This window comes from Benincasa hispida, chromosome 12 (genome assembly GCF_009727055.1).
Source record: "Benincasa hispida cultivar B227 chromosome 12, ASM972705v1, whole genome shotgun sequence".
Taxonomy (NCBI): Eukaryota; Viridiplantae; Streptophyta; class Magnoliopsida; order Cucurbitales; family Cucurbitaceae; genus Benincasa; species Benincasa hispida.
In genome coordinates, this window is record NC_052360.1 from 77728162 (window position 1) to 77743526 (window position 15365).

At 35.6% G+C, this 15365-nt stretch overlaps 1 long non-coding RNA gene across 6 annotated transcripts; it reads left to right on the forward strand.

Moving 5' to 3' along the window:
- Positions 1-7948: 7948 nt before the first annotated feature.
- Positions 7949-11381, forward strand: LOC120068105. 6 transcript variants are annotated; one of them, XR_005479092.1, is made up of 5 exons: positions 7949-8399; positions 9560-9628; positions 9762-10671; positions 10780-10901; positions 11003-11381. It is a non-coding gene; the product is annotated as an uncharacterized LOC120068105 (long non-coding RNA). The 6 variants fall into 6 exon arrangements; XR_005479088.1 differs by having other exon boundaries at positions 7950-8399; positions 9762-9984; positions 10232-10901; XR_005479089.1 differs by having other exon boundaries at positions 7952-8399; positions 10777-10901.
- Positions 11382-15365: the final 3984 nt, after the last annotated feature.

Here is a 15365-nt window from a genome sequence, read left to right on the forward strand (position 1 = left end):
TTGTGTTAAGGAAAATAATTAAGTTTAGCAAAGCATGCTTGATGGCATCTTCACCTGTGAGAGCAGAAATAAAGATGTTATTCCGCCTATCGAGAGAAGGTTGGAAGAATGCGTTAACTAAAGCAAGAAGTATTTTCGGAGATGGAAAACAACCTTGCATTCATCACATTCATCCCTGTTTCACCATAGAGATATGGGAATGCGGTCGATCACTGAGAGGTGTACGCCAAGGGAAAGCGAAACCTTAGTTGCATCTTTAACACAGTTGACAAACTTGCGATGTTTTTACTATTTACTCTTTCTCTTTCTGATTCATTCATAAAGACTTGCCATCGCATACATCGATTCTTTGTACAACTTCACAGTCAGTTCTCGACCTCAGTATCATGTATTATCTATCTTGTGTCTTGTATCATATTAGTTTAGGATTTTTATCAACGCAATTTTATTTCACCATAATTTACATTTCTGTATAAATCAATCATTCTTTATTCATTATAAAAACCGGTCGCATATATCACATAAGTAATGCATTAAAGAAAACAATCCCTGTGTTCGACCTCGGATTATTCTGAGAAACTTGAGTTGGAATTATACTTGGTTTCAGCGCAAGGAAACTTGTGACACGCACTACTACATCGCATACTACGAATATATCATTAACAACGCACATACTTAGACATAGTATCGCACAAAAATGTCTTTATCACAAGCACTTGAGCGTATATAGAACTTCATATTCATATTTTTCCACATGCTTAAAGTTAAAGACTAAATTATCGACACAACGATATAATTCAACCTCATTAAGGACGCAATCCTTTTAAATATTCTTTTCCTGCATCAAATACTTCATGAACTTTTATCATCTCGTTATTTATTATTGAAATTACCTTTTTATTACCAGCATCATTCTTATTCTAAAAAAAAAAAGTCGCGATCGTACTGAACGATTGTGTTAAACGATTTTGTTTAAAATAAGTCGATCTTATCAATGTTTTCTAGGCAAACGATCGAGGCATAGGATTACGGAGGTGTTTCACGAAGAAGAAACTTATCTTATTCCATCACCGCAATCCAAAGAAAATAGATCGCTGCAAAGAAAGATGCGTCAATACACAATGCGGACGACAGCGCAAATTTGGGGGTTGTATTCTTCCTTCACCTTTTTTTCAAATTTCGCTCTATCGCATCGCATTTTAGTTTTAAAAGTTTTATCACCGCATCCTCTTTGATTACCATAATCATTTAATATGGATCAATTTAGTAAGTTACCGCATGCTATCTCTTTGCCAATTATGATTTCAATGATGAAAAATATGCTTCTATTTCGTTCATATATACTCGAGTCAACTTAACTTTAAGATAGTCACACCATGAAATATTTCCAGTAGGGGTTTGCTAGCTTTCTTTCAAACTCTCTTTACGAAGCTTTCTAAGAACATCGCATGACTTCTTTCAATCTTTTGGCAATGGGGACATTGCCGCATTTTAAATTTGGGGGTGAGGTATTTATTTTCGTCCTTGTTATTTTGAAAAAAAAAATTGAGAATAACAACTCCACTATCAACGCAATGGGGAAACCCATGTTGATAAGAGTTAAGTTGAGAATGACACTTACCCATAGTTAGATGTTCGCATGACACATGTGAGGGCAAGCCAAAACAAAAGTAAGTCACCAGGATCAACGCATAAATAAATGAGGACGGTCGAATCCGAATTAAGCTGACAACCGCTAACGATAACAAGTACATTTAGCTTTTCGGTGACAAATATTCGACATATCAGTCAGGGAATTAAAGCCATCCCATCCGAGCAATCATAAGAGAGAAGCCGCCTTCACCCCGAAGCTCTATAAATACCAGAGGTATCCTTCAGAAAAGGGGTTCACCATTTTTACGAGTTCACAGTTCTGTTGATAGTTAGCCTAGTTCTTAGATTTTCTTTTACTTTAAGGCGAACGCAAGAGAAGAAGGTTATGCAAACAGATCGTTCCGGTAAGCTTGGGAGAGCGCCGGAAGCTTCCAGGATAGAGAGAGGGCTGACGCCTGCGGAAGCAGGAATATCTTTTGAGCCGAATAGAGATTTACAGTGTAAAAGCCTCGGTCAGCAAGGAATTGCTACCAGGCTCTCTACCTTTATCTTCCATTGTTATTTTGTACTCAACTTAGTTATACAAATGGAATTTACTTCTCTATATCTGTTCACTCTTTGTTATTTATGCATGAGCAGCTAAATCTGTTGAATGGGTTGAGAAGCATTTAGCTAGCACAACTGGGAATCTTCATTCTATACGATTATATTGTATTATGTATGCTTCATTCGTCCATTACAGATACTCGGGAGGGTAGTCTAAGGACAGGATCTAGTCTTGGTAAAGTCAGGTTAGAATGTAGGCTTGGGAGAGTCAGATTAGAACGCATAATCAAGAGATAGAAGCTTAGGAATAAGCACTGTTTGCTATCAACGCATCGTATGCATCCTAGAGATAGGATATGATTGTGTGCAGTCACCTTGCCTTTATGCATCTTGCATCATCGCATAGGACAAGAGTAGAGACTTAGGAATAAGCTCTATGGACACTTTTGCATTCAACACATGCGTCCTAGACTTACGAGCATCACATTTGCATTGGAAAATGGCTTACTGTGCATGGTTGTAGCATGATCGCATAGCCTGACGCATTCCCAAGTAACGCTAGCTGAAGACCTTCTCAACCCATTCATCCGCATACTCAGTGCATCTATCACGCAATCCGACTTTTCTCAAATCCACCACATTTATTTATTTTTCATCATTGCAAACAACAACCTCAACAACTATTGAATTATCCGGTTACTGCAAAGTTTTCTAAAAATTACCAACGTAACTTGTTTTCACAAGTCCCTGAGTTCAACCCTGGACTTACCAGGAAACTCAATGGAGTTTACACTTGGATTCCGCTGAGAAAACTTGAGTGTTCAATGCATTTTTCACCATCGCATTTCATCCACAATTTCACTTCATAAAATAACGCATCAGTTTCTTATCATTGTCAGGCCCGGAGGATTTTGTGATAAAAGCAGCAGCATCAGTAGATGTAACTACTGGATTATTCATCACACTAGATCTGTCTTCTTCCAAGCGTATTTTGGAACACACCTCCATAAGAGACGGTGTAGGGTGTTGGCCCAATATCCTACTACGAACGCCATAAAACTTTGGATTTAGCCCAGTTAGAAAATCATACACTCGATCAGCTTCCTAAATTTTGGAATACTGAGTCCCGTCATGTGTACACTTCCAGATAATTTCACAACATAGGTCCATTTCTTGCCATAACAGGGATAATTTGTTGAAGTATGATGTCACTCCATAGTCCCTTGCTTGCATTTGTGGACTTTCTTTCGTAAGGTATATAGTCAGGATGCATTCTGCTTCTTTAAATACAACTGCTGCACTGCATCCCAAATATCTTTAGCAATCACCATATAAAGAAATGGTCTGCCTATTTGAGGTTCCATGCTATTCACCAGAACTGACCATAGCAATGAATCTTCTTCTCTCCAGATGCGTTCTTGGGGGTTACCAGGTTTAGATTTTGGTATCTCTCCAGTTAGATACCCAAATTTTTGTCTTCCTTCCAGAGCCATTCTGATGGATTGTGACCAGGAGAAATAATTTTGGCCATTCAACTTTTCTGCAATAATAATTCTTGAAAAATGTCCCGTTGAACCAGACAACAAATTTGCAGTAGGTAAAGTATGGAAAGAATTTACCGAGTTCTCGAAATACAACTGAAGATTGGATGGCTTTGGTTGAGCGATTTGTGAGTTTGTACCAAAAACCGTCCCAAGATCCGCAAGCTATTGCTGAAGAGAAGCAGATCACTTTTAAATCTCACCAGGAAAAACACCCATAGACCGCCCATTGCCCGTATCTCCATTCAAAGCTGTCAAAGACACTGCTGGAAAGAAGCTGCGAGTTGCGCCACTATAGTCGGACACGGCTGGACCAGCTGATGGTGGCTGTCGTTCAACGAAAATCCTACGGTTGGTCGAGCCGAGAAGATCGATGTGACTTGTTGTTTGCACCCGAGGGTTCGAAGCGGTATGGGTTTGTGAGATCTGTGGCTGTGCTGACGGTTGTGCTTCGAACGGTTGGATGCTATTGGAGGGCTGGGCACCACCGTCGATAGGTTTCTTACCGCATGCGACCTGGGCGATGTCGATCAACTGGGCTTGATCATCTTTAGCTGGGTGCAATTCGATCTGTTCGTCGAAGGGTTGGATTGTCTGTTCAATGACACTAATCTGTTGAAAAAGACGCGGTAAGGCAGTCTCCAGGTACTATTGGATAGCCTCCTTAATCGTGGTAGCCATGTCGGAGTTGGTCGTTGAAGGGGACTCATCAATGGTGGCTAGGGTTTTGTCGCCTTGCTCTGATACCATGATGAAAATAAAAGATGAAGGAGAAAAGGAACACAAATGATTTACGTGGAAAACCCTAGAACCAGGGAGAAAAACCCATGATAGAGACGCATTTTTTTATTATTGAAGTGATACAAAATACAGGAACACTTGCTTAAATAAATAGACAGATGGAAACCCTGGGGCCTATAAGAAAATTACAAAAAAGTCCCTAGGGCAAAACACCTCTTTTCGACAAGACATAAAGTACCTTAACAACTTTCACTGTCCAAAGAATCCTCCACTCCACTATGAGTTTTATAAAGAAGGAAAAACAAAAAGAAATTTAAAACTACTTAGATTTGATTCTCTATACTTATAATTCTTATAGTTAGACCACGAACGTTTGATATTTTTGCCTGATATTGTTACATGTTTCTTAAGAAGTGGCAAGTTGCCTATCATTTAGGAGAACTCTTATACAAGAGTACTTTTGAGCGGAAGCGGATCTTTCGAAAAACATTGTGACAGAATTACCACATTTATATTCAAACAGACATATATGTATCATACTACAAAATTACCGACATGCTTAGACCAATTAACAACAAAGATAAGAGATACGTACTAGTTGATGAACTTTTCTTCACCGAAATCTCGCTCTCTCTAAGGGACAACTCCTCTCACTCTCACTGGAACGTCTACGCAGTCGTTCATCAACACCACCGATCGTCTACTCACGAACGGCCTCTACACGAACAGAAAGATGGGGATGACACCACCACTTGGAACCCTCAATATTCTCGCTGTGAGAATCCAAAGAGTGGGCTCTGTTGAAATTTGGTAGAGGGGAGGAGAATATAAAGATCGTATAGCACAACCAAGCAAGTGGTAGAAGGCAGGTCTATCGTATAGACTGTGCTTGATCGTTTAGAAGAAGGTATATGATCGTTTAGTAAACAGGTTACGATCATGTAGACGATCGTTTAGAAAATGCTCAGTGCTAGACGATCATTTAGAAAAATGTAGATGATCGTTTAGAAAGATGTGCACGCTTGTATACGATCGGGTAGTAATTTCGAGCTATCGTATAGTCTCTCGGTTAGCTAAACGATGGCAAGTATACAGTTTACTTGAGTGAATTACGTGATATTTTGCAAAATGAAAAAGATTTTCATTTTATTCTTCAGTTATGAAAACTGATTGAAACTTCCCACTAACACACGGTTACGGAGAAAACGGCGTGCACAATTATCCCATAATTGTCAAATTAAAATAATAAATATAATCATATTATATTCATTAACCTATAGTTTAATATCACATATAACCCATAGTATTTTCTCCTCCACTAGATATAAATCATATTTATATCCAATTTCCTCCTATTAATGTATTTCATACATAAAGTCGATCATATAAAATATAATTAATCGGTTCAATCATATTATATATAATCGAACTCCCTCTTGTCAATTTGAACATTTCAAACTGACTCAAAAACTGATTCTCAATGAATCTATTGGGCTACCAAGGGGACCTTATGGACCTATGGCTCGAAGCTCCAACGGTACATGAATAGTTGACTAAACTCTTTAGCCACGAGATCCACCATCCGTTAACTACTAGGCATTCCACTAAAGACCGACAACTGAACTCTTCTTACCACAGATATATTTCTGTGTCCATCGGATATAACCAATCAACATTACAATAACCCTTCACAGACGCTCGTAAGTACAGTTGGGTCAATTTACTATTTTGCCTCTGTAGTTACATCTAACTCCTTAAGTACCACTGATCCCTCTAATGAACAATAAAACATAGTCCTACTATATGTGGACACCTCTTGGGCCATGAGAAGCTGTGTGCTGCCACATCGTTCAAACCCCAGGATCAACCCTTAAGGGAGTCATTTATCTACTTACCCCTATTTCGGGGAAGGAGTGAATTCCATCTTGTGTAGCTGAGTTTTCAGCTTCCAAATCAAATGAGTCCCCAAAGTGGTAAGTTTGAGTTGGCGACCTGGCCACTCGCACCTATGCAAAATCAAAGGACCGTCCTCAAAGGCAGAAGTTCCCAACTCACTCAGGATTGAGGTCATATTACTTATGGCCATCCTAGTAAAGTGAAGTCTCTGTCATGAACGATGTTATATAACGAGACATTAACACTTCGTCGTTAGGTATTATACAAACTCTTTGTATAGGATGCCCCCGTTCACACGTCCCCACATGAATGATCAGGATCAGAACATCTGTAGCAAGTCACAACACTTGTAACTATTTAACAAAGCGGGCTGCATCCGTAGCATTACCAAGATAAGGTTTCCCTCCTATATCTATATACTATAAACCATTTTGGTTGTCACTTAAGACATGATCTACTTGTATGTCACCACATACATGCTTAAGTTATATAATGAGAACTAGGGATTTTAGTTTATTGGTTTGTGGTAAAGCAAATAAAACATCCAATGTTCAAAGAAAATTAGTGAAGAAAATATCATATATTATATATCACGAGCGTTCGTACAAAACCATGTTTACAAACTACAGGACATGAGAGTTTAGGACATCATCCCCGACAGCATACATGTAGTTCAATGTCAGTTTTTATGTAAAATGCAGCTATCTAATTTCGTTGTTTCATTGAAGCAGTCAAAAAGCTCTACCCGGCTAGGCAAAGGCTAATTCTTCCTGTTCAACCTGGTTCAAAGGAGAGGCCTACGGTTCTTAACTACAAGAAAAGCCTTAGAGAATATTGTAAGGACAACTCGGACAACATAACTGTTGTCTTCAAGGACTTGGGGCCACAACTTTCTTATTGAAACAATCCTTTTCTAGGAATTCTTAGGTTCCTTGATCCTCCACCCCATCTTTTACTACTTCCCTGTATATCCATTCTTTGGCTACAAGGAAGAATGTGTCATTCATCCGGTTCAGACATATGCAATGTACTACTGGTGTTTTCACTATTTCAAACGAATCATGAAAACATTTTGTTGTTATGTCTTTCTTGTGGTTGTTTTTCGTATCATGACTAAATGGGCACTCGCAAAGCACCGTCGCCTCAAGAAGTTATTATCTAATTCAATTTTTCTAGCCATTTAAGCTTTTAGGTCTAGTGATAATTCACTATAATAATCAATGACTACAATGATCAACACAAGATCTAATAAATAGATTATCACTATTAGTTTTAGTCTTATATTCGGAGGAATAAATATTGACAGACATCATGTCATAATTAGTAGAAGGCCTTGAAATAAAAGAAGGAAAATACAAATTTCTAAAAACCAAGTTTAGTGTCTTCTTTAATATTGATTTGCATTTCCTTCTGAAAAGGGAGGGTATTACTGATTTGGTAGTATCTAGTCTTTATATATAGTGTATTACTAATTTGGTAGTTTCTAATTTTATATATATATATATATATATATATATATATAGGGTATTATTGATGCATATTATTCATCATAAGTGTTCAAACCCCAAATAGTATTAGGTGAACTATTTTATCACTCTTTTTAATGATGTAATAGCAGCTACTAATAAAACATTTACTATGGTATCTGAATTTTCCTCCTTTTTGGAGTGTTAAGCATTGATATAATTAAATTTATAGCTAACTTATTCGTTTGAGTTTTTTTCTAATCGTTTTTGTTACCTTATTTTGCTCTTTTGCCTTTGTATATACACTCCACTCTTGATTCTTTATATGCTCTGAGATGCCCTTTCAAAGATTCTTTATATGTCTAAGAACTCTCAAAACCCTACCACACCCAGGAAAAAAAACAAAGTTAGAGAGAGAGAAAGGTGAAAATGAATTGAAAATACCCCGAAATATTGCATTTAAACTCTAAACACCTTTCTGGATCTCTGAGATTTGGGAGAAAAATGGTGGAACAAACACCCTTTGTGGGGTTAAACGTGAAGAATCATTTAGTTGCCGTTTGGTGGTTTTCTCTTCTCTTTTTTGGTTTTGTCTCAAATGAGCAAAAGAACCCAGGTAATTGGCCGATTGATAATTCTTTTTTTGAGTTCTGGTGTTGTTTTTGGGGGGGTAGGGATTGATTTTTGGAGTGTTTTGAATTTGAATCGTTTGTTTGATGAAATGGGTGTCGTGAAATGTGTTTTTTAGAAGAGGATTGTGTGTTTTTTGAACTGATCTTGAGCCGGGGTTGTTGTAATTTCATCTGGGTATTGAGTGCTTTAGATTTTGAAATTTGTTGAATGTGTTTCTTGTTCTTTTGAACTCTGTGTGATAGGTCTTTAGGACTTGAAGGCTTTTGTGAAGGTTCTTCTAATTTCTTTAGTTATAATCTCTTTTATTTCATTATTTCTTACATGATTTTGGAGATCAATGAGTAATCGGTGACCTTTTCGGTTTGTAATATTCTCACTTGAACAACAATTAAAAGAGGTATGATAAATGTTTCTTGTTGATGTCTTTCAAGAGATTTTATTTAGCTTTGTTTGTTGAGATAAGGATGTCACAAGTTCTTGAAATGATCCCATTGGTTTATTTGACTCTTAAACTATAGAACAAATATTTCTTTATGCTTTGGACAAAAACTTTATGTTTTGACCGTGATGGGGTAAGTTATTGATATTGAATGTGGACGATATGATCTCTCTCTTTTCTTTTATTTTTTTTGCTTGGTTTAATTTTAGACTTAAAAGTAAGTATCATGAAGTTATCATTCTATAGCTTCTCTTGAAATGTTTAAAGTAAGTGAGATTTTAAGTCAGTTTTATCTGGTAGATTAGTCATACATATGAGATAATGTAATAAGTTAGGAGATTATTATTACTTTGTTAGATTTTGTATTGTCATTTTAATAATTTGAAGAATGTGCCTCATTTCCTGACTTTTCTTTGTTAGACATTCCTTATGACTTATTCTATATAACTTGACTTGATTCTACTTACCTACTTTAGTAAAATGTACGTTCAAATTATTTTGTTGGGCAATTTTATTAGGTTTTTTTTTTTTATCTGTGTCCTGTGGTGGATTCTGCCTGAATTCTGTATTTTACTTTTCTTTCCGTTGCACACATTTTTTTTGGTATTATACGAACTTACCAATTTGACTTGGATCATTCTATGGCACTTCTTGACGGGCAACTCATTGTTACATTGCCACTTAAACATGTGGAACTGAAAAAGGTAGATTTTACTGATGAAGAGCGTGATTTCTACTCGAAATTGGAGGTTGATTCAAGGGCTTAGTACAAAGTATGTTTTTTAAGGAACTTTTGTAGTTTTTTTTTTGTATGCCTATTGCCTAGTATGCATGAAACTTCAGTTACAACATCTAATTTCCTTCTTCCCCTTTCTATCATTACTTATCGAGAATCTTGCCCCCCAGGAATATGCAACAGCTGGAACTGTTAAAACAAAATTATGTGAACATCTTACTGATGCCTTTGCGCCTTCGACAAGCTTGTGATCACCCTCTTCTTTTTAAGCCTTATGACTCTAAATCTTTATGGAGATCTTCAGTTGATGTGGTCAAGAAGCTTCCTCGGGATAAATAGATTTTCTTATTAAATTGTTTGGAAGCATCATTGGCTATTTGTGGCATCTGTAATGTATATCTTCTGCCCATTTCTTTTCTTTGATGTTAAATTTTTTAGTTAATGTATGGTTCAGTGCATGTGAAATTAAGTACAACATTTAGTTCAAACTATCTGTTTACATATAAGTTATCATGAATATGTATGAACAACTTTGTTTGAAATTTTTATTAATCCCTTTGAAATGTTATTATGTAAGAAAGGCAATAACTTTTATAAATATTAATTTTTTTAATGGTCTTTTTATATGTGTTGGTTTTAGAGCTAAGCTTCCTTAACCTCTCTTCAAGTTACGGACAACACATGTCCAAGCCAAATCACTTCAAAGCCAAACTCACTGTCAGTCTCTCCCTCTCACACACACTTTACTTTTCCTTTCTAGCTTTCAATTGTTGCACTTTTTCCTTCTTTTAACTTGACGATCGTTTAAGCTACCAATCAATGATTTTTTTTTTTTTTTTTACATCCGAATGAAATTTCTTGGGTTCCATGGTTTGAGATTTCAGAATTAAAAGCTTTCTAGATAATACGGCGGATGTTTATCTTTTCTTTTTCCCGGTGGATGTTACAAATTCTTTCTTCTTTTTTTCTTTCTTCTTAATTTCTATGTTGCACAACTGGTTTCAGACTCCTTTGTCCTTATAAAATCAGGAAGAATATTCTGATGGTACTCTGTATCATGATGACATGTAGATCTCTGAGGTAAGTTCAGGTCAAAATTTTTGGGGCCAGTTTGCATTTTTCCTTCTTGGTTATGTGGTTTCTTCAAAATTGTAATATTTGTTGTCTGATTTGGTTGAGGTGTAGAAGGCATTTTTTGTGGAGAATCAAATCTTTGGTCATCTGCAAGTTATCTGAGAATTTTCTAATAGGTTTTGGAGAGCTTTGAAACCTCAACCAAGGGCCATATTGTGCTGGAAACCAAGTTTTAGGTTAGTTAAAATTTCCTCTATGTCCATTTGAGTTTCACTTCTTTGTCACTTTGATTATAGAGGAGAAGATGAATTTGTTGATGGTTCTAATGATCTTGAAGGTGGAGAAGTATGGTGGAGATCTTGAAGGTTCTTTGGGGTTTCGATCTTCACCACTTTCAAGGGGGAAGATGGACCTATGAATGGTTTTGAAGATCACTTCGAATAGAAAGGGAAGAATGCTTCTGCAACGATACTTCATTGATGTTTTAGGATCTTGGAGGGATTTTGAAAACTCTATCGTTAGCTATGTGCCTATTTTTTATTATTATTATTATTTTTTTGTTTAATAGGTGTCCATCAAAATGTACAAATCAACCTTCAAAAGAAATGTCCATTGGGAGATCAAGATAATCTTAGGAATTACTAGTGAACAAAGAAGACTTGCAAAATATTTTATTTACTTACAAAAATAAACATGAAAGATACATTACTTTATTTTGTATCATTTGTATACTTTGTTCTAGGAAATGATTATATTGTTTTTTTTTATTGTTAATAGATTTATAAAACTTCAATTATGAATGAAAGTCATGGTATTTAATGTGTTAAGAAGTATTTAATATGTGGTTCGAGTCACGGGTTTATTTTTAATAAAAATATGAAGAATTATATACAAATTATTCTTTTTGAGAAAAAAAATTGTGCCTTTTATAGCCATGAGCAAAGCTATAACAAAATTTATATAGTGAAAAAAAGTGTTATCAAAAGATTGTTCTAGTAATTATAGCTATTATAAAAGTCTAAATAACCTTACTATAGCATAAGATTAAAGCTACAATAGTATATTATAGTGTTAAAAAAGTGCTATTATAAGTTAAAGATAGCGTATTATTTTAGCTATATAAACATATTATGGCTTTAATAAAAGATGCTATTAAATATTTTTATAGCAAAGTAAATAAGTTATACATTCATACTTTATTATAGCATCCAATATAGCTCTACAAAAATGTTATAAAAAGTCCCAAACTTTTAATAATATGGACTGTCAGGACCTTCGAAAAAAGCTATAAAAGGTCTTTTTTAGCCTTTTTCGTTAGCTATCGTATCCGTTATTTCTTGTAGTGCACCAACCTGGCTCTAATACCAATTGAAGGAAATCTCGAAATGAGGAGATTCTTGAGTGGAAGCGGCTCGTCCTCATTTCATTGATTATTGAATACAAAAATTTACAGCAAACAAACAATGGATATGCATTTAACTATAAATTACAACATGCTTTTGAAAAAGAAATAAGTTCAAGAGTTTTCACCTTTGAAGAACCTTTCTTCTTGAATCACTCGAACAATCACGAACGGAGCAACTTCCTCTTGGAAATTCTTCTTCTCGCACAGACACAACTAATCGAGACCTCCGTATTCTCTTTTGGGATTAAAAAATTCAAGCAAGAGTTGTGGGTTTTGCTTGAATCCTTGGTAGAGAAAAAGTAGAAGGAGAGGAAGAGAGGAAATTTTCTCAGAGAGAACTCTTTCTCTGTAATTAACTGCCAGTCACTCCACTAAAGACCAACAACTACACTCTTCGCACTACAGATAAGTTTCTGTGTCCATTGGATATAACCAATTAATAGTGCAATGACCCTTCACAAATTGCTCGTAAGTACAATTGGGCCAAAATACCATTTTGTCCCTGTAGTTACATCTAACTCCTTAGATACCATTGATTCCTCTAATGAACAATAAATCATAGTGCCACTATGACCAAGTCCTCTCGGGCCAGGAGAGGGTGTGGCCACTATGTTCAAGACCCAGAATCAGCCCTTAAGGGAGCAATTTATCTACTTGCCCCTGAATCAGGGAAGGAGTAAATTTCGTCTTGTGTAGCTGAGTTCCCAAATCCCCGGTCAGACGAATCCCCAAAATGGTAGGCTTGTTGAGTTGGCAATCTGACTACTCTCACCCATACAAATCAAAGGACCGCCTTCATGAGTAGGAGTTCACAACTCACTTAGGATTCAGGTCATGTCACTTATGGTCATCCTAGTGAAGTGTAAGTCTCTATTATTAACGACGTTATATAAAGAGACTAATCATTTTGTGGTCCGATCTTATACAAACTTTTTGTATAGAATACCCCCGCTCGTATGTCTTCACATGAATGATCAAGATTAAATCATTTCTAGCACTTTACAACACTTGTAATACCTACAAAGAGGGTCGTATCCGTAGTGTCCCCAGCCTTATCCATCTACTACAAACCATTTAGGTTATTATTTAAATAAGATCCACTTGTATGTCTCTACATACTTGTTTAAATTACATGAAATAACCTTGGATCTTAGTTTATTGGATTGAGTGTATGCTTATAAAATAACACTTATTTTTATTAATAACAATATGTTTATACAGAGTTTACAAACTACGAGATCATAAGGAGATTTAAGACATCATTCCCAACACCCACTTACTATTAACACTCTCTCCATTCATCTTGGTATTGATCTACCGAAATGCCACCTATAGGGGGACATCCATGGTGCCTCGAGGCCGAGGATAGATCTCACGATGTGAACTTTTAGGGAGAAACGTGTAAAGGTTAAAGTGAAGTATCATATACCCCATTTACCTCTCTACCTAGGGTTCATTAACTTAGGAAATCCGGCTACTGATTTTAACTAAGTGGTTTGTTTAATTTGCTAAAAATCAACACTTGCTTTTGATTATTAAACAACTTTGATTCAAGTTTTATTAAACTCTTTAATAGAATTTCATCAAATTTGCATGCATGTAATAAATCTATCTAATTCACCTTTCTAGGTAGGTTCCCCGATAGGGGTGCGACGTTTCCATCGACTTAAATACCTCAGCCTAGCCAGAACCAGCCTTAGCCAAAAGGTCTCTTATAGATACATTTGTTACATATGTAATCTTTTATCAAGAATCAATTTAATCCTATTAAACCGATTTAAAAGATTAAACTTAGATTTCTAATTTTATTAGAAATGTGATCTTAGGTCTATCTAATCTTATTAGAAATGTGATCTTAGGTCTATCTAATCTTATTAAAAATGTGATCTTAGGTCCATCTCAACCAAATTTTAAAACACTTTTAAAAAATGATTAAAGCCTGAGGTTTGAATGCAACTCTTTATTATTGATTTTAATTCTAATTTCATTTATTATATCACTTATAAGAAATGAAACAATTAAAACCATTCAACATTGCAAGCTAGGCATACATAAGTTATTTATAACAATTATAAATTAACCTAAGGTAGTGTCATGCTTCATGTAATGTTCATTCATTACTAACATATTTAACTTTCATATAAACAAGTAATGAATTAAACTATAGCATACAATCCATACAAACATTCAACCTTATATTAAAACATTTATAATATAATTGATGCATGGATATGCTATAATGCATGCATACATTATAACTCTTATATTATATGATGCATATGCATGCTTTATGTAATTTAATCATACATACTAATATATTATAACACTTATAATATAAAATGATGCATGAATAAAAATGCATAATCTATGATGGGTTTCTATATAACATACATTATGGCATATATAATAAACATACATATCATGTATATTTAATTAAAGTTGATGGACTGGGATAGTGAATCTCAAAACCGGAAAAGAAAAGGCTAAATTATTACAAAATTTTGAGTCCACCAGTTCAGAACAAGTAAACCAGGTTTTGAACCGCTCGCCTTGAAGCCTTGCAGCTTGATCGTGTAGCAAATGTCTTAATCGTTGAGCAACTAGGCATCGAGTATAGACGATCGTGTAACAGCGATCGCGCAGCTTTGGACTATGCAATGAGCATAAAAGTCCACGCGATCGTGCAACGTGCATTGAGTACTGCATACCAAGCGATCGTGTAACTAATGACTATGCGATGAGCATGATAGTCTACACAATTGTGTAGCATGCATCAAGTATTGTATACTATGCGATTGTGTAGCTACTGACTATGCGATGAGCATGCTACGCGATCGTTTAGCACGCATACCTTACATCAAGTATCATATACTGCGCGATCGTCTACTCATCAAGTGCCTACATGATCATACAACCAACTCAACACATTTGTATAGACAACTCTACACGATCGCGTAGCATTAGCTATGCGATCATTTAGCAATTGCTACATGATCGTGTAGTAAAATCTATACGATTGCATAACAAAATCTAAACGATCATTTATCTCCAGCTACATGATGCGATCATCGCTATTTCGTCTTCTCCATCAAAACACACTGCAACCTTCACTTCTGAAGCTTCACGAACGACTCGAAACTAAAATGAATACATAATCTATTGCCAGATTTATGCCAAAAAATGTTGGGGCCCTTACAAATTAACTTTTGTAACTTAAACAGAAAGCCAAAATAGAGATTACTAGCCCGTAAACATCAATCATCAAACCATCTACATACATTTAACAACTAAACGC